The 21878-nt window shown below is 43.0% G+C and overlaps 1 long non-coding RNA gene across 1 annotated transcript; it reads left to right on the plus strand.

Moving 5' to 3' along the window:
* The first annotated feature begins 3810 nt into the window (after positions 1-3810).
* LOC311605995 lies at positions 3811-20050 on the plus strand. The gene is made up of 2 exons (XR_014782149.1): positions 3811-3901; positions 19042-20050. It is a non-coding gene; the product is annotated as an uncharacterized lncRNA (long non-coding RNA).
* Positions 20051-21878: the final 1828 nt, after the last annotated feature.

The raw sequence follows: 21878 nt of genomic DNA on the forward strand, positions 1-21878 counted from the left end.
GGTCAGATGAGAGAAATGAAAATGTAATCAGATCAACCAGAAGGGTATTTAGAGAAAATCTAGGCACTAGTGTTCAATTTGGGGTTTTGTTGCTTGTGTTTTAAATGTTCCAGGTAACTCTAATGTCTGAACAGAGCTGAGAGCCAGTATGTGTCTGTCTGTGTGTGTGTGTGTGTGTGTGTGTGTGTGTGTGTGTGTGTGTGTGTGTGTGATTTGAATGTCACAAGCAAATATCGTTATTGAAGTATGCGGTGGCGTGTTAAAGCTGCTGCACACTCCACTGCACTTAAAGGCTCCGACTCCAGTGCGAACTTGGATTCGCATCTGCAAAGTCTGTGAAAAGGCAACAGTTTGAGAAGTTGGGGTTGCCAATGGCAGTTTAATTTACCAAGGAAACAAGCTGGGCTGTGGAGCAACGTGAAATGAGCAGCCCACAGCGAGAAGGTGCTCTGTAGAAGGCCATGCTGGCTGGGTTTCTGTCTGTCAGTCAGTGGGAACTGAACGCTGCTTCCTTCACACTACAGAATGACTCGCTCCCTCTGTGTGGGAGGATGCGTTTATGTAATGGTGTGTGTGTCTGCTGCACCTCCCTCAAAGAACAGTGCTCAGTCTCTCCAGAGAGGAAGGAGGCAGAAAGGAGAGGACATCTTTTCCTCCTTTACTCCTTCCTGGTGTCCTTTCACCCATGGGACACTCCAATTCTTTTTCATTTAAGAACAGGAGCAGGAGGAGCATCTCCTCAGGGAAGCTAGGCAGCCTGGGGTTCAGACAACAGGCCAGCTCCAGAACACCACCGGATGACATTGTCAGTGAGATTCTGAGAGCAGTGGGACAGCAAAGAATGCTGGCAACAGAGTTAGTATAGGTCGTGACAGCTGCAGTTAGGTTCCTTTACAATCTCACTCAGAATAGGTAAGAGAGATGGTCAAATCCTTAAGTCGCTGCAGTTGACAACTGTTACTTAGTACTTAGTACTTAGCACTTAGCGGGTAGCTGCTAATGGGGTGAGGAAAAATGCAGAGAATGGAAATCTAGAGAACTCAGGTTTCCTAACACAGGCTTATACATCCCAGGTTCCAGAGAACAGCACAAAATGGAGCATGATGAATGATAGTCTGTGACTGTCCCCAAGAAAGAGAAACAGATGTCGTAAACTACCAGCCTAGCACAGATCCCACCCACTTGATTCTCAGGGATGTGAGTGCCACACGGTGGGTTGCAGCTCACAGAAGGGCTGCTCAGCCATTTACTTCTCTTTTTCTCCTCACAGATCTGTGCATGAGGCACAGGAATACCCTCCTTTAAGGCTGTGACCAAGCCTGAGTCTAGCCATGCCCTTCCTTTGCTTGACCAGCTCTAGTCAGTGTTTGGGTGTCAGTTTCTTCACATTTTCTTCCATTGCCAGCCTTGCCACACAACCCCACTGTGAGCCTCAAACTTGTCCTCTGTGTCCCGTTACACATGGAACACAGGACACAGACAGGCTCAGATCACATGCCAACTTCTTTAATGCAGGGATGAATCTCATTCATGTGTCCACAGTTAGGATGAAGAGAATGGGGCTAGGGAGGTGTCTTAGCAGCTAAGAGCACTTGCTGCTCTCCCAGAGGACCATGGTTCAATTCCCAGCACCCCCCTAGCAGCTCAAAAGAAAACACCTATCACTGCATTTCCAGGGATCTAATGTTCTCTTCTGGCCACTGTGGGTATTGTATGCATGTGGCTCAGAAGTACATCCAAGCAAAATCACCCACACTCATTAAGCAACAGCAGCAGCAACAACAACAACAACAACAACAACAAATCTTTTAATTAAGAAGCAGAGAGCAAGCCACGCCTGCTGGTGTTCGGCTTGCTTTCTGCCCTTTAGACAGGCCAAGATACCCTGCTCAGAGAAGGGTTTTTCCCACAGTAAAAAAATGCATGTTCCCACATCAATTTAGGTAATCAACATAATCTCCATAGGCATGCCCAAGGCCCCTCTTCCAGGTGAGTCAATATTCTGTTGACATCTAGGTAACCCTCACAGATATCCTGAGGAGGTCTCACAGTGAAGGTGCCTGTGGGAGGTTCTGAGGAGAAAAGGGTCCTTTGGGGAACCCAGCCTGCTTGGTTCCTGATGAGAAGCTGACTGTGGGGCACAGGAGAGCCAGAGTGGACAGTGTTTACCTAAATTTATGCTGAGCACCAGGCATGGTGGAGTGTCTGGAGGAGCGGTTGTAGTACCAAGCCACTCCTGGTTAAATGACTTAAACAGGAAAATTAACAGCAGTCTGGCAGGACACCATATGATTCATAAACTGTTATTCTCACTCATCTACCATACCTTCTGACAAAAAAAAAAATAGATGTCTGTCCACTGCTTGAAGACAGGATTACAAACAGCACATTTCAGGGAAACGTGTGCTTTTATGCAGAAACTAGCTAAGAGCTGGAGAGCTGGACGTAATGATGACTAAGTCAGACTCGTGGCATTTAGCTTCTTCAAGGTACATTAATTGTTAAAGTATCTTTACTACTTCAGCCTTGTCCCCCGAGTTCCCATCTGTGGGCATCACTGGCTACTTAAGATTCTCCATGTGGAATTTTCCAACAACTCAAGAAGTATTTTCTGATGGTTTGTTTTGTGAATTATGAGGGGTTTTTTTTTGTTTGGTTTTTTGGTTTTTGACTTTGTTTGCTTTTTATTTTTTTAGGTTTGTTCATTTGTTTGTTTTTGTTTTCTGTGTAAGGCTTTGTTCTATTTGTGGCCCACACTGTCTTCAAACTCATTATACGGCAGAAGATGATCTTCAACTTCTGATCCCCCTGCCTCTGCCCCCCCAGGTCCTGGGTCACAGGCCTATGACACCACACTCAGTGGATTAGTGCCGTGGATCAGATTCAGGGCTTCGTGAATGCTAGGCAAGAATTTTTACCAACAGAGACAAACGTTTGGCGCTGAGAGTTCCATTTCTATACATTGCAAAGCAACACGTTAGGGAATAAGTTCCTACATGGGTCTTGAAGGGATCGAGAGAAAAAGACCTTGTTCTGCTTCCCTGCGCCAGCAGCTCTGAGTGTAGCCTATTGGCAAGTTATGAGACACTGCTACAGAAGGGACTGTTGTCATTCTCAGGGGCCCCTGGCTAGTTCTGTCCCAAGGATTATTATGTCAGGGTGACCCGGATCCTGTGAATCACACTATGGGGACCATGTAATCTGTCCCTCACAAGCGCCCCCATCATTTCCTTGAACTGGGAGCAAAGTAAGCCCCCTTTCTTTATGAAGTAACAGAAATCAGAATACTGGGGAATGATGTACTGCTGAAGAAAAACAAAGGAACAGAACAAAGTGGAGGTCCTTTGTCAAATCTGTTTCTACCAGAGTGGGCTGAGCTATGCTGCAGAAGAACAGCCTGATAATTTGTAGCTTGTTTGCTAGGTAATCATGAAACAAGCCAGTTTATTCTCTCTGAAGTTTTGTGGCTTTTTATGCATAAGAAAATCTGCATTGCTTAGGTCCCAAGGTTGTGATCAGATGAAACTAAATGTTATATATAGAGGCATAAAGAATGCAACACAACAATGGGTTTTAAGAAAGAAAAATATCGTATGGCTTTAAAGGGTGATAAAACGCAGAACGCAAAAGCAGGATGATGAGGACAAGAAAGGAGATATTTTTCTTAAGTGTTCCTCTTAATGCTGTTCAGGTGATTCTTATTCTTAGCTAGCAGCTAACAGTTCTGTGTATACCAGATGCTTCCAGCTCCTCCTTCAAAATAAATCTCCCGTCTGTCTACAGTTCCAGGATCCAGTGCGGCAGAAGCCAGCATCACAGGGCAGTGGAGCGGCCTCTGCACCGGACTCCAAATCCTCATCCCTATGTGGCAGCGGAAGAAATCATTTGCACTGTCTGTCAGGTTGGCCTCTCTTTCACATTCCGGGATGGTTTACGCTGCTGTATCCTTGCACAGTTTCCAGGGATTTGATCTGACTGCAATGATGAAATGACAAATAGAGACACAAATGGACACACAGAAAAGGGATCAGGTAGACTGTACTCTCTGATAAGGAAACCTCAGCACCTGGAAGCTTAGTGTGTTCATTATATGGGGTTGAACAGAGAGGTATAGGGCTACTGCATACAGCTGAACAAGGAGGCAGGGGTATTGCACACAGATAGATGAGGGCATAGGGTTTGTGGTGCACAGATAGATAGAGGGGACAGGTTTACCTAACCTTGCTAGAAGCAGTTTCTGTGTGGTACATTTTCAGACTGTAAGTATTCAAGGAGAGTTGGCGGTGATGGACATTTTTCCATGGACCAGAGGAAGGCTTTGTTGTCCATTTGAGCCTCACTCCAGAGGAGGTGGGAGGGAGCTGCCATATTCTTATGAATCTGAGGCAATAGACATGGCATGCCCATTGTCAATGACACACATTCACTGAGGACCGCACATACTCTGGCTTCCTCTGCTCCCCACCCCCTAGTTTATAACCATATTTAAGTCCAAAGTGGTTGTCAGCCCCCACTCCGGCTCTGGGCCCTGCATTGGTCCCTTCTTGCACATCTGATTTCTGAAAAAGTATGACTTCCTCCTTCCACGTCTAGACTGGCACAATCACTTCTAAAAGTTCCTTAGGGACTATTATAAAAGAATTGAAAGTATTAGCTTCATAATACAAATAAACTTGCTAACTTATAAATTACAGAGGAAAAAAGAAGTAAAAAGGAGCTCAATCTGGTGCACAAGAAATAAAAAGGAGAAATGGATGAAACAGGAAGTTGAGCGTTTCTTTAAGTGTTTCTCAGCCATTCAATATTTCTCTGATGAGAATTCTCTGTTTAGTTCTGAGCCCCATTTCTTAATTGGGTTATTGGGTTTTTCTTTCTTAGAAGAAAACAATAATATATGGAGTAAGATGAGGAAACAAAAGGGAAATCACACCATCGAGGCTCCATCAATCATCAAAGGAGCTTATTGAATAGTCAAGTGTATAAGAAATTGCTCAGCATTCTACTCCTAAGTACTATGACAGCTGTGGGATTTTTGTAATGATAAGAACAACCTAAAATGACTAAAGAGTCACAGTGTATGCACCGTATGCACATTATTCAGCCTTCAAGAAGAAAACACGGCATTATGCATTTGTCCACCAAGTTGACCATATGTCAGCACAGAATACAGGTGAGAGTGATGTCACCAGCAGGTACATTAGTCAGTTTGGACAAATGTATCACTGTTCTGCAGGATGCTGGAAACAGAGTGTCCAGAAAAGGAGGATGTAGACTGCCAAGCCCTATGCTTCTGTCCTGTAGCGAAAGCTCACTGAAGTATATAAATGCCTCTTGTAAAAATATTCACTTGGTGAGAGTATTTGTGTTTTTATGTTGATAGATATGACCTAATGGGAAGTTCTGTAGAAGACTTACTTGTGTGCTCTGGGTTCATCCAGGAAATAGAACAGAGCTGTTGGGAGGGGTGTCAGAGGGAAAAGAGGTGACTGGTATGGTTCTGCCTGGTTCAGCACGTTCAAAGAAAATGGGCTGAACTCCATGAAGGTGTACAGTCGCCTGCACACAATTTGCCCTCATACTTCTGCTTCTTTGTGACTCTTCCTTATTCCATGTTACCATTTTCCCATTGCCTTAAGGATTTCCTATATGCTTCATGCACTGGCTTTTCTGGTCATTAATCTCCCCAGGTTTTGTGCATGCTAGAAGCCTTTATTTTGCCTTTGCTTTTAAAAGGTGTAGTTTGGGAATTTTAAAAATTATATTTGTATGTGTGTTTGGGTTTGTGTTTGTGGTGTGTGTGTGTGTGTGTGTGTGTGTGTGTGTGTGTGTGTGTGTGTAGGTAGGTACATTGTGCATTGGTGCCTGTGTGGACATAAAAGGACAATTTAAGGAGGCAGATTATCAAGTAGGGTTGATAATCTTATTACCCATTGTTCCATCTCACTGACCCTGTAGACTCCAAAGTCTATGTGTAGGCACTGTTACTGTTTTTATCTAAAGGGGATATATCCTCTGCATCCTCTGTCTACAGCAGAAAGTTCTCCCACCTCACTCGTCTATTGTACGAGTGTCTGCTATCCTTCGGGTAAGTCTAAGATGGTCTCATTAGCAACAGGTAAACAACTTGATTTTACTCCACATTGACATCATTTTCTAGCCATTTCTTCTGCTCAGGGGTCATTGAAATCACTGCAAGTACCAGTCTACAGATACTCTGAAATCTGAACATTTTTATCACTATGTCTCCAGATGCAGTTCTATGACCCCGTTCCTCTCTGTATTGTCCTTTAAAAACTCATTAGACACATATAGTTGCTTCATGTTGTCACACAGTTTACTGCTGTATTAGTGTGTGTGCGAGTGGTATGTATGTGTTCATGTGTGTGCATGTGGCTACATGTGTTATGTGTGTAGAGGTCTGTGGTCAGCAATAGTTATCTTTTCTCAGTTGCTCTCTAATTCATTTCTTTGATGTGATTTCTCACTGAATCTGGCTGGTCAGCAACCCCTAGGGCTTTACCTGTCTTGAGCCTCTACCCTGGTGTCACCTTCTGTGCCCAACTTTCATGTGGTGATATGAACCAAACTCAGATCCACATGTTTACACAGGAATTCACCAACATAGCCACCACTCTGGCCCCTGAAGAATTTTCTTAAGTGACTTGACTGTTGTTTTTTACACATCCAATCTACCTTTCACTCTAGTTTTTGCCCTGGACAGTATCATCTCTATGTCTAAGAGTGCAGTTTGAGCCTTATCTGTCTTTGCTTTATTCAACAAATTTTACTTAGCTATTATAGTTATTTTAATACCCTGTCTATTAATTCTAACATCTATGACAGCTCTTGCTGAGCTTAATTTGTTTTTTTCAAATCAATGAGACATGCTAACCTATAGTTATGAACTAATTATTGACTCATGATTGATGTGAGATGTGGCTCATAGGATGTTATACACCACACATATTCTTGGGCTTTGTTCTGGAATAAGTTACTTGGAAATACTTTGAGCATTTCTACTCTTGCACTTAAATATCTTTATATTTAGCCAAACATTGCATTAGGACAGGGCATCTTTCTGAGAACCCCAGCCAGTGCTACATTTGACTGTGAGATTGTGAGATTCTTCACTGTAGACAAACAGGTACCATTTGGGCCTTGGTAGCATCACTTTCCTGTTTTCTGCAATGTTGTGATCTAATGTCCCAGTTGTAGTAGTTTTTCCATGTATGTGACTGATCTTCTAGGAAGGCTGCTGGTGACCTCTACACATCTGCGGGGCTGTCTGTGTACTGTGTAAGAAAGTAGGAATTAACAGCCCACTTGAGGATATGCTGACCTAGAGCAGAGTTCATGTTGGGGTTTCTACAATGAATAGATGTGGAACTAGTGACTTTATTTGTTGAGAGAATGTTAACAATGTTACTGTTCTAGAATAACTTTTTAGAACTCTTTGATCCTTAAAACTGTGTGGTGAATTCAGGCTACCTCTCTGGATTGCCATGCTTGCTTGACTCTCTGGGCAGAGTTATTTCCATCCACTAAGCCCAGAAACAACCACAGAAATCTTTATATAAGACCCAGAGATGCCACAAGGCAAGTCTTCCTGAGAAATCCCTGCCTGCCCACCTCTCATTTAGGTTGTAGATAGGGCAAAGCATAAACACATTTTAGAAGCTTTTAAACAGAAGTGTAATATATACATAGAAAAGTGCACCTACGCTAAGTGTACTCCTGGAAGAAGTTGTAAAATTCCAGCCCCAAGACACAGTCTTGGCTGGGCCACTGTGTGCTATAGTCAACCAAATGGTAACTGGGAAACTTGAGATGACATCTTGTAGAAGCAATTAATATCAAAAACTGAGATTAAACAAAAGAGATTGCTCTCAGTGATGCAAGAGTCCTTGTCCAAAGAAAAATCTGAGACTTCTCTGTGGAAGCAGAAAACCCATCTCCACGCAGCAGCAACAGCAACAACAATAACAGCAACAGCCACAACAACAGCAGCAGCAGCAACAACAACAACAGCAGCAGCAACAACAGCAGCAGCAACAACAGCAGGAGCAGCAGCAGCAGCTCTCATTCATAGGTTCCCAATGAGCCTGTTTCTTCCTCTTAAGCCATGTGCATAAAAATGTGTGTGTGTGTGTGTGTGTGTGTGTGTGTGTGTGTGTGTGTGTGTGTAGGCCCTCAGCTGAGCTGTTTGCTTTCCTCCACTAACCTCTCCCCTGACTTAAAGCAACAGTACGTTACATGAAAATAAGCACAATTAAAAGAAAAAATTTTTAACCTTTGATGTGCTGGTAGTCATAACAGTATGTATGTGCAGGAAGATGGCTACCCTGGGTCCTGAAGCCTCCATGGCTGCCCTGTGAGAAAAATGAGGAAAAACAGTAGAGTTGGAGGTCTGGGAACAGATCTGAAGCTAACTGATCAGTGGCTGTCTTAGGAAGGGACTCTACTGATGGCTTTGTCATCGTATACTGGGATAAGATGTGTGTCATTTCAATTGGCCATAAGAGAAAAGCATCTGCTGAGTCAGAGGTTCTGGTCTCTTGTGGCATTTAGTGCAGCTTGACATACTAGATAAACTCCAACCTGCTGTCACCACACTAAGGAGACTGCTCAGCTAAGGCAAAGCTGGGCCTTAGGGCTGTCCTGAGGCAGCACTGAGACAATGTGCCTCAGCCCGCCAGTCAGTCATGAAGATGCTGACTGACTGACTGGCATCTGCCTCAGTGAGCTCTATCCTGAAAACCAACCCTCAACACAATATACAAGGAGAAAATGGTTAGCAGAAAGGCTGTCTTGGGAGAGACAGCTGGTCCTGACCTATCCCCACATCCCAGTAATGGAAGGGTTTGGAATCTTCTCGCCCTATGCATGAAGGGAAATGGCAAAGGGTTTGGTAGGCTCTTGTAGATGATCCCAGGGTGCTGCCCTGAACACCAACACCCCTAAGAACCAGTGTCAACATGAAACATCCTGAAGAGCACAAGGTTGTCATTTTACTGAAAAGGGTCTTAGTCTTGAGGACCCCACATTTTTTTTCTGATGCCTCCTTTACCCCTTATCCCATACAGTACTTTCCTCCTCACTGGTCTCAAGATAATTTTCCAAAAGTTGAGTCTAATAGAAAACCTCCCCCAAAATCTGTGTCCCAACAGCCACCATACAGTGACCTGGAGCAAACAGAAGACTGGGCAGCAAGCGTAAGTCACCAGGAGGGAAGAAGAGCTTTTCCCACTTTGAGATTTAGAAGCACATAGTAGCATGAAACCCATCTTTCCCAGCGCCTCACCCTAGCTCTCTGTCTAGAATCGGCCCATTTTTACTTTTCCCTCCTGGCCCCCTCTGGCGGAGTTGTTCCACAGTGCTACGATGACCTGTCCTCTCTCCTCACACTCATGCTAACTCCTCCCGCCCTCTTGCTCAAGAAGGGTCAGAGCCATGGTGACTGGCCCTACATCTTCAGAAAGATTTCCTTAGGCCTTCTTCTGTTAGTCATGGCCATTCTAATCAACACCAGCTCACACGAAAAGAAATCAGCCAACCACAGCGCAAGGCATGAACAGTCATTTGTGAAGGGAGTGAACCTCAGAGAGGAAAAGGAAATGCCCTTGCTAGTATCTACTGAAATGCCTTTCCTCTGGTTGGATATTGTCTAATGCTCTATTTTGTTCTCTCCTTATGATATTATCTATTTTATATATTCCATCTTCAGATTGCTTGGTATTTTCAGATCTTTTTAATTATACTATGTATTTCATGGGTGATGGGATACGTGCATGCATGTAGATGGACAACACAACTACTAGTATCCGTTCTCTCACTGTACCCTGTGGATCCTGGAGATGGAACCCAGGTCCTCAGCCTTGCCTGCCTGCACCTTTACCCACAGAACTGGTCTCAAATTCTGAGTGGTGGTGAATTTGCTGTTGATGCTTTCATGTTGAAAAGAGTTATATCACCCCAGGATCCAGAAATAAGCATAACTGCCTAAGGAGGTGGCCTGGCAGGGCAGAGGAGCTCCACAGATAATACAGTGAGAAACGGCTGTGACAAAGGCTTGGGAATGGGCAGCAAAGGGTGTCCCAGGGGTTTATTCAAGGGACCAGAGAGCATCCGGCCAACCACAGAAGAGCCTGGCACACAAGGACAACCCTGACCTTAGGAGTCTGGGGACAACAGCCTACCTCTCTCTCTCTCTCTCTTCTCTCAGTTGCTCCTCTTGTGCACTGAGCCTGGCAGGAAGAGGCTGTGTGCTCTGCCCGAGCATCAGTCTCTATCACAGCGATGGCAAAGCTGTTTAATTTGGTCAATGTCGGGCTTTGGGTGCTGCTCGGAGCAGATCACCTTCAACTGTTGCAGTGACATCATCACATGATTTGATATGCAAGAAGAGCCTGATCTCAACTCAAGAGTGACCACAGAAAGCCCATGTCACATCCAATGTTCAGATTGCTTTTATTCAGAAGTAGAGAAAGAGCCAGTCCATTGGGACAGTTTCAAGGGTGAATGAAAAACAAGGGCAGATGGATTTTCTGGCAGTATAGTGGCTCCCTCTTACAAGTGTCTGTGTTAGCTTCCATGCCAGAACAATCTGAGTATTATCTGCCACCACATTTCCACACTTTTGTATTTAGACAGTTTGGAATATTGGTCTGGCGTGGGCTTCATTTGATTCCATTAAGTTGATTGTAACAAAGTATAGCCTGAGAGTGTTCGAATGCTAAGGGAGTTTCCTCGAAATGGATCTGCCCACACACAGGCCTGCAAATAAGCCTGCCCCCAGCAGCTGCATTCCCTCCTGTCACGCATGATGTATGTATGCAGCCTTCCAGGATGAGGATCTCCATTTACACTCAGGCCTACAGCTTGCACCCCAGAAGAGCTCCCAGTTTTGCAGACATAATTATTTATGTGCTTTCTCATGCCATCCCTACTGCATTGGTAACCACACAATCTGCACAAACTGTCAAAACAAAAACAAAGTTTCAGCTTACTTCAATCATCTTTTGCACACTCGAAAGCTCTACTTCTTTCCAAATAAAAATTCTTTTCTTCACAGGCACTACAGGCCTCTGCTTTCCACCTCTCCACATCATTGCTTTCATGAAGGGCAATCTCCATCATGAGGTACAGATGCTAGATGCTGACAGGTCACAGAATGAGGCCATGACAAAAAACAAAGAGACTACACTCTGTCTTCTGTTTTGTTTGGGCTTGGATGCGTGGGCATAGAAAGGGATTCCATGGAGAGCACGGTGTACCCTCCACATCCACTGCTTCTCAGATGGATGGATCTGTTTCAGCCACTCTCCCCTCAGATCTAGGGCCCTGATTCCTGACACAAGTAAGAGAATACACAGAAAATTCCAGATACACAGTGCTTCCAGAATGGGCCTTATAACAAACAGACATGTTGCAGTTTTTCTTCTCAATGTCAAGCTCAGTCAGCAAGGTCAGGAGTAGAAGCCAACTGGCTACCGAACTATAAATATTGAGAATAATCTTGGGTCTGTAGCAATGCTCTCTGTGGTTTGGTCCTGTGTTCAGAGACAGGGTACTGGGTATGCAATGACGAAAGGCATAGATCAGCCCTATTGTCAGACGTACAGCTCATTTATTGTCAAAATAAAATGGTCACATGTAATTGATGACTAATGATTTCTGGGAGCTATTTTTAGGAGGAAAAGAAGTTATCTGAAGGTCAATGAGATGGATCAGTAGTTAAAGGTGCTTGCCACCAAGCTCGATGACATAAGTTCAATCCACAGAACTTGCATTGTAGAAGGAAAGCACTAACTCCCTTAAATTATCCTCTGACCTCTACATGTGTGCCACAGCATGTATGCACATGTGTGTATCTAACACACAAGGTAGATAGATAGATAGATAGGTAGATAGGTAGGTAGATAGATAGATAGATAGATAGATAGATAGATAGATAGATAAAAAGTAAATAAATAAATATTTTTAAAAGTTGTCATTTAGATGAGGTCCGTGGTAAGAAACTGAGTGAGCATTCACCACACAGCTACTGTGTAGTACCTCAGTGCTCACAGATTTGAAATAAAATCTCCTTTCATTATTCCCACTCTGATCATGACTGTATCTCAGTATCTCAGGACTTGAACTAAATGTGTCATTCTGCAAGGTACTTGTTACTAGTTTTACTTACCAGATGAAATGAAAACTCAGAAAGTGTAAATGACTTGTACTTTAATATCTTCATGAGCTCAGATAGTTGAGTACCTTATATAAAACTTGTCTCTTCCCGTGTATCACTAACTCAGAAATTTGTAGCAGACATTGGTCAAGTAAATAGCCAATTGGGAGATTTGAACTATTTACAGAACTGCTATTTCATGTTGTGTAACAAGGACCTGGCATGTAGAAGACACAGTAAATTTGTAATTATTATTCTTAGTGATAGATAATACATTTGCCATATTTGTTTCATAAATTTTGGAGAATTACCCCAATAAATGCAAAAGTCTTACTATTCCAAGGCTTTATATTTCATTTTAGCATGAAACTTGGACTGTTCTTTTTGTGTGTGTATGTGGTTAAACTCTGTGATAGTTTCTAGCTTATAATTATAATTTTGAAGGAAATAAAAACTAACAAATATGCCAGTTTAAAAACTCTTAAATGAGAAGCTGATACATTTCTGCTGTTACTTGAGATTTGTATAACATTTTATATCCTTTCTTTACCATTTTTCAAATTTTTAAAATTGGAACATGTTGCATCTTCTTTTAGCTCATAAAATAGCAATTGGGTCAAGGAGAGCTCCCTAGTTAGATCGTCACGTAGACAGACATGTCCTGGGAGGAGAGATGCAGCTCAAGGTCCACCTCCTCCTGTTCTTCGTCATGTTTATATGCAACTCACCAGGGTGAAGGTCATGCCTACTGGCAATGGACTTGGGCAAAGACCACGGCAGGGTAAAAAGAAGAACTGACAGGCCACCCTGAAATTCTAGGCAACAAGTCTGAAGAAGTCACAAATCCTCTGGTTCATATTGGTCAGTGTGTCCAAAATCTCACATTTATTTCTCTGCACATTAGGAATACCTCATCATATTGGTTTTGTTCCCTGTGATTTACATGGCTCCCATGTGTGATTACTGAATTAGATCCTTAAAGCCACTGTAATATGGACTGTAACATTCTTCTTGTTTTATAAATAAAGGTATGGAGGTTTAAGCAGCTTATGCAATCTTTCCCACATTACATTGTTGGTACACATTAGTTTCTGTTAGTCTGATGACTGGTCAGGAAGGTGCAATCTAAGCATGATTCTGATGTCAGATGTGCTGCCTCTTGTCTCGGTACTTAGCACACTTTGATAGCAACAACAAGGAACTGAAGAAGGTCACAACTATTAATTAACCGTGGAGAGTTACAGTTATACCTAATCTTCCATGGCACGTTCAGTGCAGCCCATTTCTACAGAAGCCACAAAGTCAATGGCTGTGTAGAGCATGTGCACTTACAAAGCTCATCAATATAAAAGCACCGCTACCATCATTATCTCCCCGTGCTCAGTAACACGAGGGAATCTGCAGAGGTGCTCACTGGACACCAAGCTTCAAGGTTCCCAAGTTCTACAGTGAGCAGTTGGGCATTCTAGGACTCCAAAATCAGGTACAGAAAACCCATTAATTATAAAATGTGTCACTACAAACCAGTCTAACTCTTACATTTCAACTTATGTCTAAATCTAAGCACTGCGATAGCATTCGTTCACAATAACCTTCTGTATATTCAAGGACTATCAAAGGGTTTGCTAAAAACTAAAAAGAAAAAAGAATTTTTTTTGCAAAATGAGGTATTTTCAGGGAATGTCTTCAAAGAGTAAACCTGCAGTAGTTAATTATTGATTATTCCCCCAGACCCCTGCTACTCCTCTTACCATGAACCAAATGCCAAACACCAGATTTCCTTAATATCTACAAACAAACAAAAATCCTTCTGCATCAATCAGTGCTTGAAGTTTCCAGTACCTAATTTGTAATTTATTTGTTTATTGAGCAAGCATTTAGTGTAGCATTGTATTATTGAAAAAAAGACAAACACAGGGCTGCCTTGAATTACTTAGGAAGAAGTAACTAAAAGTAGTGTACCCAGGACAACTAATGTCAAACAATTTACCCCTTCAAGCATATCACACCTTCCTTCTGTATCTGGAGTACATTTTTAGAAGCATAATTTGTACTATAACTAATGAGTTATTTAGTTTTTCTACATTTCTCTTAAGCAATGTGTTGCTGACACTTAAACGCTTCTCAAATTTTTACTGTGACTACCAAATTTGATCTCCCCTTCTCTCCCTGCCAAAGCAAAGGAAACTTCCTGGGCCTTGCAAATGTTTCAGCCACACCCCCAGCCCCTTACTCTCCTACTGCCCTACTCCCCCAACCCCTACACACATACACACACACACACACACACACACACACACACACACACACACCACACCACTCACACACATGCACAAATCACCATAACGTAAAGTATGAATTTAGCTCCATACCTAGCAGCTGAGTGACTCTGGAACAATACACAAGTTTCCCTTAGGGACTTCCCAGGAAACATCAGAGTCAGCCTCCAAAATGAAAGGTATATTAGATTACAGATTCAAGATCTATATGGGTCTCTAGAGTGGGGAAATCTCTGCAAGTGACAGTTCAATCAGGAAAAATGACTAGATGTCATAAATAAAGGAGCCTGATTCACAGAATTTGTGACATGGGCATAGAACAGCTACCATATTTTTTGGACTATAAGATGCACCTGACCATGAGATGCACCAAGTTTTTAGAGCAGTAATACAAGAAAAACACTTAAAACAGCAATCAGACCATGAGGCACACCCTAATTCTCCTTCACACTTTTGAGGGGAAAAGTGAGACTTATGGTCCAAAAATACATACAGTAGGTGAAAATAGGGAATCCTGGGGCCTCAGAGGTCAGGGTAGTATAGAAGCCACATCTCCCCAGATGCTTGGCCTGACAACTTTTCCAAGGTGGGATTGATAGGTCTCAAACACAGGACAAATGGCTAATTGGGGTGCTCATTAACATATCAAACTGGATGCTGGCAGCCAGGTCTCCCCCACTCCCACCCCCACCTCCAGGCATTCCTTAGTCCCTACCTGTTACAGAGTATGGCTGGCATACCCTGTCCCCTACCCTAGAGATCACCAGCCCAAGGGCTGGGCTGCCCTACCCCCAGCTGCCCTTGCATATATAATTCAGACATTTTGATTACCTTTGTCCTTTTTGTCTGCTCTTTACCCTCTGGCCAGTCTCTTGGCCCAGGCCACCCCTCTCAGTTGGTGACTTGTCTCCCCTTCTCCCTCTCCTCACATGACCTAACTCAGCCTTGCCATGTTCACTGTGGACTGTCACAGATGTCCCTGCCTCTGGCTATGCTCCCCCATTTATCCACAATGCCGTCTCCTCCAGCATACCTAGGAGAAGTCACATCCTTCCCTCTTTTATTTTTATTTTTAGTTTTATTCAGTGATAACCAAAAGAAACAGGGTTGCTGCCATAGTTTGTGCGGGACCCCTGGGCCCAAATCTGCCCAAATGGGTCCTTCTATTTCCCCGTTCTCCCATACTTCTCTCACCTAGAGTCCCAAAAGGATGTCCTCACATTTATCCCACTTTCCTGGTAGGTGCAGACTTTCATGGGACATGTCTCATGGGCTAGTGTCTAGTTATAAGTGAGTATATACCATTTGAGTCTTTCTGCTTCTGGGTTAACTCACTCATTATGATCATTTCTAGTTCAATCCATTTGTCCACAAATTTCAGGAATTCCTTGTTTCTAATAGCTGAGTAGTATTCCATAGTGTAAATGTACCACAGTTTCTTTATCCATTCTTCTACTGAGGGACATCTAGGTTGTTTCCATGTTCTGGCTATTATAAATAAGGTTGCTATGAACATGGTTGAGCATATGTCCTTGTTGTGTGCTGGTGCATCTTCTGGGAATATTCCAAGGAGTGGAATAGCTGGGTCTTGAGGAAGCCTTATTTCAAGTTTTCTGAGATAGCACCAGATAGATCTCCAAAGTGGTTGTACTAGTTTGCATTCCCACCAGGAAAGAAGGAGTGTTCCTCTTTCTCCACATCCTCGCCAGCATGTGGTGTCGCTTGAATTTTTGATCTTAGCCATTCTGATGGGTGTAAGATGGAATCTCAGAATCATTTTGATTTGCATTTCTCTGATGACTAAAGACATTGAGCAGCAAACATTGAACCCCTACCCAGATCTAGCCAAGGGATAGGACATTCTCTACAGATGAGTGAAGAGTGGCGACTGACTTTCACATGAACTCTGGTGACCCGTATTTGACCACATCCCCTTGATGGGGAGGCCCGGTGGCACTCAGAGGAAGGATAACAGGCTACCAAGAAGAGACTTGATACCCTATGATCATATATAGGGGGAAGAGGTCCCCTTCAGTCATAGTCATAGGAGAGGGGAATAGAGTGAAAGTGGGAGAGAGGGAGGAATGGGAGGATAGAAGGGATGGATAACAATTGAGATGTAATATGAATGAATTAATAAATAAATAAATTTTTAAAAGCAGGGTTGCTATAGGTTGTCCTGCCAGGGAGGAAGAATCACCAATGAGGTCATCCTATGACAGAGAGAAAGACAGACTCTCAAAAGGTTCTCCCTTCTCGTAGGTCCTAGTAATACAAGCAATGGATCTCAGGATGAACAGATCCAGAACACTAAAAGGCTCTTTAAACAGAATTGTTTCATTATTGGCAGGATGGAGCTGCACAGGATGGGCCCAATGAGAAACTGCCAAGGTCTCTCTTTGCTCTGGCAAAGTCCAGGGTAGGATCTCATACTGGATGCAGAATCTCCATTCACTTTTATCTCTTGGGCCTACGATCTCATTCTTCAGGCAACTGATCAGAATTGAAAGAAGAAAAAGGAGAGGGAGCCCAAGATTCCTCCTCTAGGGACAGGCTGTACTGCAGCCAAGGACGAAAACTTAAACTAACCACAATTTTCCTACAGCCAGGGCTGTAAAAGTGGCTTCTAGCCAAAAACTTCAGAGGGGCCATGAAAGGAGGCTCTTTGATCTGTAGATGGGCCTCTTCATGAAGATCTCCAGTAAGCTAAAGTATGCCCACTTTGTCTGAGAGAGCTGATGAGGAGCCATGAGTCTGTGGGCATGTGAAACCCTTGAGGAATCTCATATGAATGAAGCCACAGATTGCACACGTAGTATCATGTCATGTTCCTACAGGAACAGATGCTCCTGAGCCACCAGCACTGTGTGTGGGATCTGGAGCAGTTTCTTTTCGTTTTCCGAGACAGGGTTTCTCTGTGTAACCTTGGCTGTCCTGGACTCACTTTGTAGACCAGGCTGGCCTCAAACTCACAGCGATCCACCAGTCTCTGCTTCCTGAGTGCTGGGATTAAAGGCGTGCACCACCATGCTCAGCAGGAGCAGTTTCTTATATAGGCTGTTATTTGGTTGACAGGTGTGCCACACCTCACCTACTCACTGAATTACAGGCTACATACTCACAGAGCTCACGTGTCTTAGCATTTTCATGTACAGAAGGATTTTGGGCTGGACAGTGCTGCATAGCAGATGCTAATATCAACGACTAAATCAGTTCACCACACACAATGAAATTCATCTTAGTGGATCACCACATGCTTGACAGTGCATTTCATTCTTTGGGGGCACACACTGAAATGAGAGGAGGGTTTTTGAGGTAGGTATGCACACAGTGTGCACACTTGGGACTGCTCAAATAATTTAGTTTTGGTTATTGTGTGTCTAAATTTTCCTAGGGGATGGCCTTTCTTTGCAAACTAAATATCTGCCCAGGGAAATAAGAAACAAGAGAGAAATAGAAAATAAACCACTCACACATATACATCCAAGAGAAAAGGCTGATGAAGTTAAGCATCTTAACTTCAATGATGTTTATTGTTGGTCACTGTATTTATGCTTCTGAGAAAAGGGAATTACCTCATAGTCAAAGAAGGCAATTAATTACAGAAAACAGGGCAATTCTAAAATACAACAGGTTACATGTTTTAAAACTAAACATTTCTTATCTATATATACATTATACAAGTTCATAGTGAGTTCAGAATGACAAAGGTTGACAAGGCCTAAGGATAAATGTCTTACTAATTAAGAGTAACATGGCTACACATTTTCCTGCTGTCTCTTAGTTTATAGTGAATTCAGGAAAATAACTTTATCTGTCTTTTCTTCTAAGAAACAAAGTAAATTCAAAATGACAGCATGTGATGTCATAAGGTGACAAGGTATAAGGAATTATAACAGAACAGTTTGTATATTTGAATATTAAGGTTTGTACTTAATTTAGACATTTCCAGATAGTCCCATTATATTTGGGTTCATGGGAAGTTTAAAACAACTTGCCTATATTTATGGTATATATGAGGATTCATGGTGAGGCCTGGAGTGAATGCTTATCTGAGGCCACAAATCTGCCTCAAGGCTGTCCCCTAGTGAGGCATATGGAGGTTCACAAAGGTATTTATTCTAGCCATAAACTTTCTAAATTTTTTAAAGAAAATCTAAAACAACTTAATGTCTAAAATTGTTTGAATCAAATCAGGAATTCCATAATCAGAGATTAATTCATCTGAACAGCAGTACATCTTCAGTAAGATTTTATAGGAGGTTTGTTCAATCAAGTGATGGTTCACACCAGTGCCAGATTTTAGAGAGATGCAACAGTGCACAATTGATGGGGTTGTTAGAGGCTGGAAGCAATTCTGGGGTGCATCACTGTACAGACCTTGCAAAATACCAGATCATCTCCAAGAAAGTGCACATGCCTAAGGAGCTCCTTTTACATAATGGCTGTTGGTAAGAGACAATGCCATTAACAAGCCCGGGCTCACCTCTCTCCAGCAGGGGGAGCAGGCAGAAGAGCTGCAGTGGAGATACGCATAAGGGCTAGGTTTCGAACTCGTGTTTGACACCTGCACCACTCTCTTCCCAACAGCTATCCCAGAGTCCTCTGAGTGAAACTATGCAGAAGAAGGAAGAGGCATGCTGAATACTCCTCTCCACTGCCCAGTACTTAATAAATCAGTGATGCCTAAGTCGTTGCTATAAATAGAACCTGAAAATACCCCTGAACTGGTGATTCCTCATGTTAGACTTTTGTCATTGTAACAAAGTGCCTGAGAAAATTAGCTACAGTGAGGCAGAAGCCTTTAATTTGGGTCATGCTTTCAGAGCTGTCTGCCCATCATTAGCTGAGTCCGGTTTTTTGTTTGTTTGTTTGTTTGTTTGTTTTTGTTTTTGTTTTTGTTTTTTTGTCTTTTTGGTTTTTTTTCTGGGCGTGAGGCAAGGCCAGAACATCATGGTGGAAGGATATAATAAGGCAAACCTAGTCACTCCTCCCAACAGCATCATCATCTGGGGACATTTCAGGTGCAAAACCCACTCACAATGAAATACGCTTGTAATGAAAACTGCACCAGTAATAATTGTGTCTGCGCTTTCAGCAATTTCTGCAAATATTGTTGTATTTCTTTCTTAGGTTTTTAGAGCTAAGATGCAAGATTCCATTTAAGTATCTGATGGTGTCTCTTTTCTTTGCATGGACATTGACTCATGTGGTTCTAGCTAAGCTGTGGGCATCTGATTACCCAGCTTGCAGTGGCTCAGCCTGGACCCACCATCCAGAGCACAGCTTGATATATCAGGTTTAATTGCCCTGGCCTGTCAGAAGTGGGCATCCAGCCTTGACAAGGAACTCTTCTGAAAACCCTCAACCAAAGAAAAAGCTCAGCCTGAGACAGGCTCCTCAGCTAGCAGGGAGTTCAGACAGGCCTCTATTATTTGCCAAAGTTCAGCCAGGCCCCTTCTGCTTGCAGCAGTTCAGCCAGGCCCCTACTGTTTGAAGCCCTCTGACCTCCCGTTTCTTACATCATTTACTTTACAAAACATAGCTGCAAACTTTCTCTACCTCTTTTGAAATAAATATCCTTAGAAGATTATAAAAAGTTTGGCTTGGTGTTTGTTTGATGTGTGCATGGCTCTGGCTTCCATTCCCAGCACCAGAAAGAAATGAGAGAAAGGAAGGGGCGATGAGAGGGAAAATAGAAAGGAAGAGCAGGAAAAAGGAGAGGACAAGCCAACAACTGTAACCTCCTGCCATCAACCATGCCACTAGCAAAGCAGTCCTGAAGCCCCAGCATTATTAACTTCAGACGACTGTAGCCCTGGGGACAGTGATCACCACACCTAGAAAACCCTAAGCCAGGATCACCCAGGCAAACTCCAGGCCCCTGACCAAAGCAGCCAAACTCTGAAAGTAACCTTGGAATGATTTAAGGTTGGTGAACAATCATTACTCAGTGATACACAATTAATCCCCCATCACAATGAATCTACTTTGCGTCTTGCTCTTGGTTCTTGTAGGCGAAAAATCCTTTTATCATCAATCATCAGCAGTCTTAGTTTTCTTTTACTACTAATGTATCTTCTTATGTCTTCATCATAATATTGAGCCCTACTCTTGACTTCCAAAATATCCAGTGACATGCCAACAATGGTCATAATGTCGCCAGACCAAGTACCAGAGTTCCACCACTGTTCTCTACTTCCCCCATGGAAGGATGGGAGTGCTTCTTCACTAGTCTTGAGGTCTTGGGTTTCTCTCATTCCTACTTCAGAAAGTCCCTTCTGACTACACACACACACACACACACACACACACACACACACACACACTCACTCACACATACAACCCTCCACATACACACCTCCATAGACACACTCACACACTCATACACACACACAGAGTGAGGAGAAGGTGCAGGCTGTGGGTTGATTTGTGTAATTGTGAAAAAACCTACTTACAGTATCTTGGTCTAATGATGGTTGGCTATTTTTCGATTAACCCTAAATTCTGTCTACTCTGAGATCTGGCAGAGACCCACCAAGCAACTTGCTCTGAATATGGAACTTGTTAATTCAGGATCTGTAGCCTGTGTACTTTCTGGAAGCACTGATAACCAGTCTCCTTCAGTCTTGGAACAGTAACATTCGGGTAGGAGATTTGGCGTTCACGGGTCATCTCTACTCAGGCACTCCTAGTCCCACAGTTGCCTGCAGACCCTCTGATCACTGCTGCTCTCTGCTCTTTTCTTTGCCATCAAGCCCAATCACTCATGAGCTCCACAAAGTCTAGATTTCAGTCTCCTTTTATAAATTGTCCCACTAGGACTAGTTAAGCCTGGGAGTGCATTTTCCCATGCTTACAGCTATTACTACTTAAATGATTTGTGGTGAGGAGAGGAAAGGATGAATTCCACGAGCGCTCTCTACCAACAGTGGAGAATCCAGGAAATAGAGGGCAGGAAGCACACGTGTCCTCTTCTCTGTGGGAGCCCAGGCTGGATCACATTAAACATCATCAAGCTGACTCAAGCTTTCAGGATGCTCACTCACTGGCCGGGCCATGTTCCTGCTCCCTCACATGCATTTGGTTTAACTTAGTGTCAAAAATCACTGTCCTGATTTTTAAAAGTTTCACAAGTGAATTGAAATATAATTTCATACCAATAAATTTACTCATTTGATGTGTAGGATCTGGAAAGTATCTATATAACATACATTACTGAAGTCTAAGCTTAGAGTACTCTGTCACATCTGTAAGCTGGCTTTGCAGCCTGTCTCCACTCCCATGCTTGATTGGCACATGGCTCCCTGCACGTTCTGATAGACGCACATCCCTCCTCCTTCACATGAGCTATCTAAGACCCTATGCACAAGCTTATCCCTGGGGTTCCTTGCTTTAAACAAATATCTTTAGTATATATTCATTGT

This window comes from Acomys minous (genome assembly GCF_964271855.1).
Source record: "Acomys minous genome assembly, chromosome: 9".
In the NCBI taxonomy this organism is placed as follows: Eukaryota; Metazoa; Chordata; class Mammalia; order Rodentia; family Muridae; genus Acomys; species Acomys minous.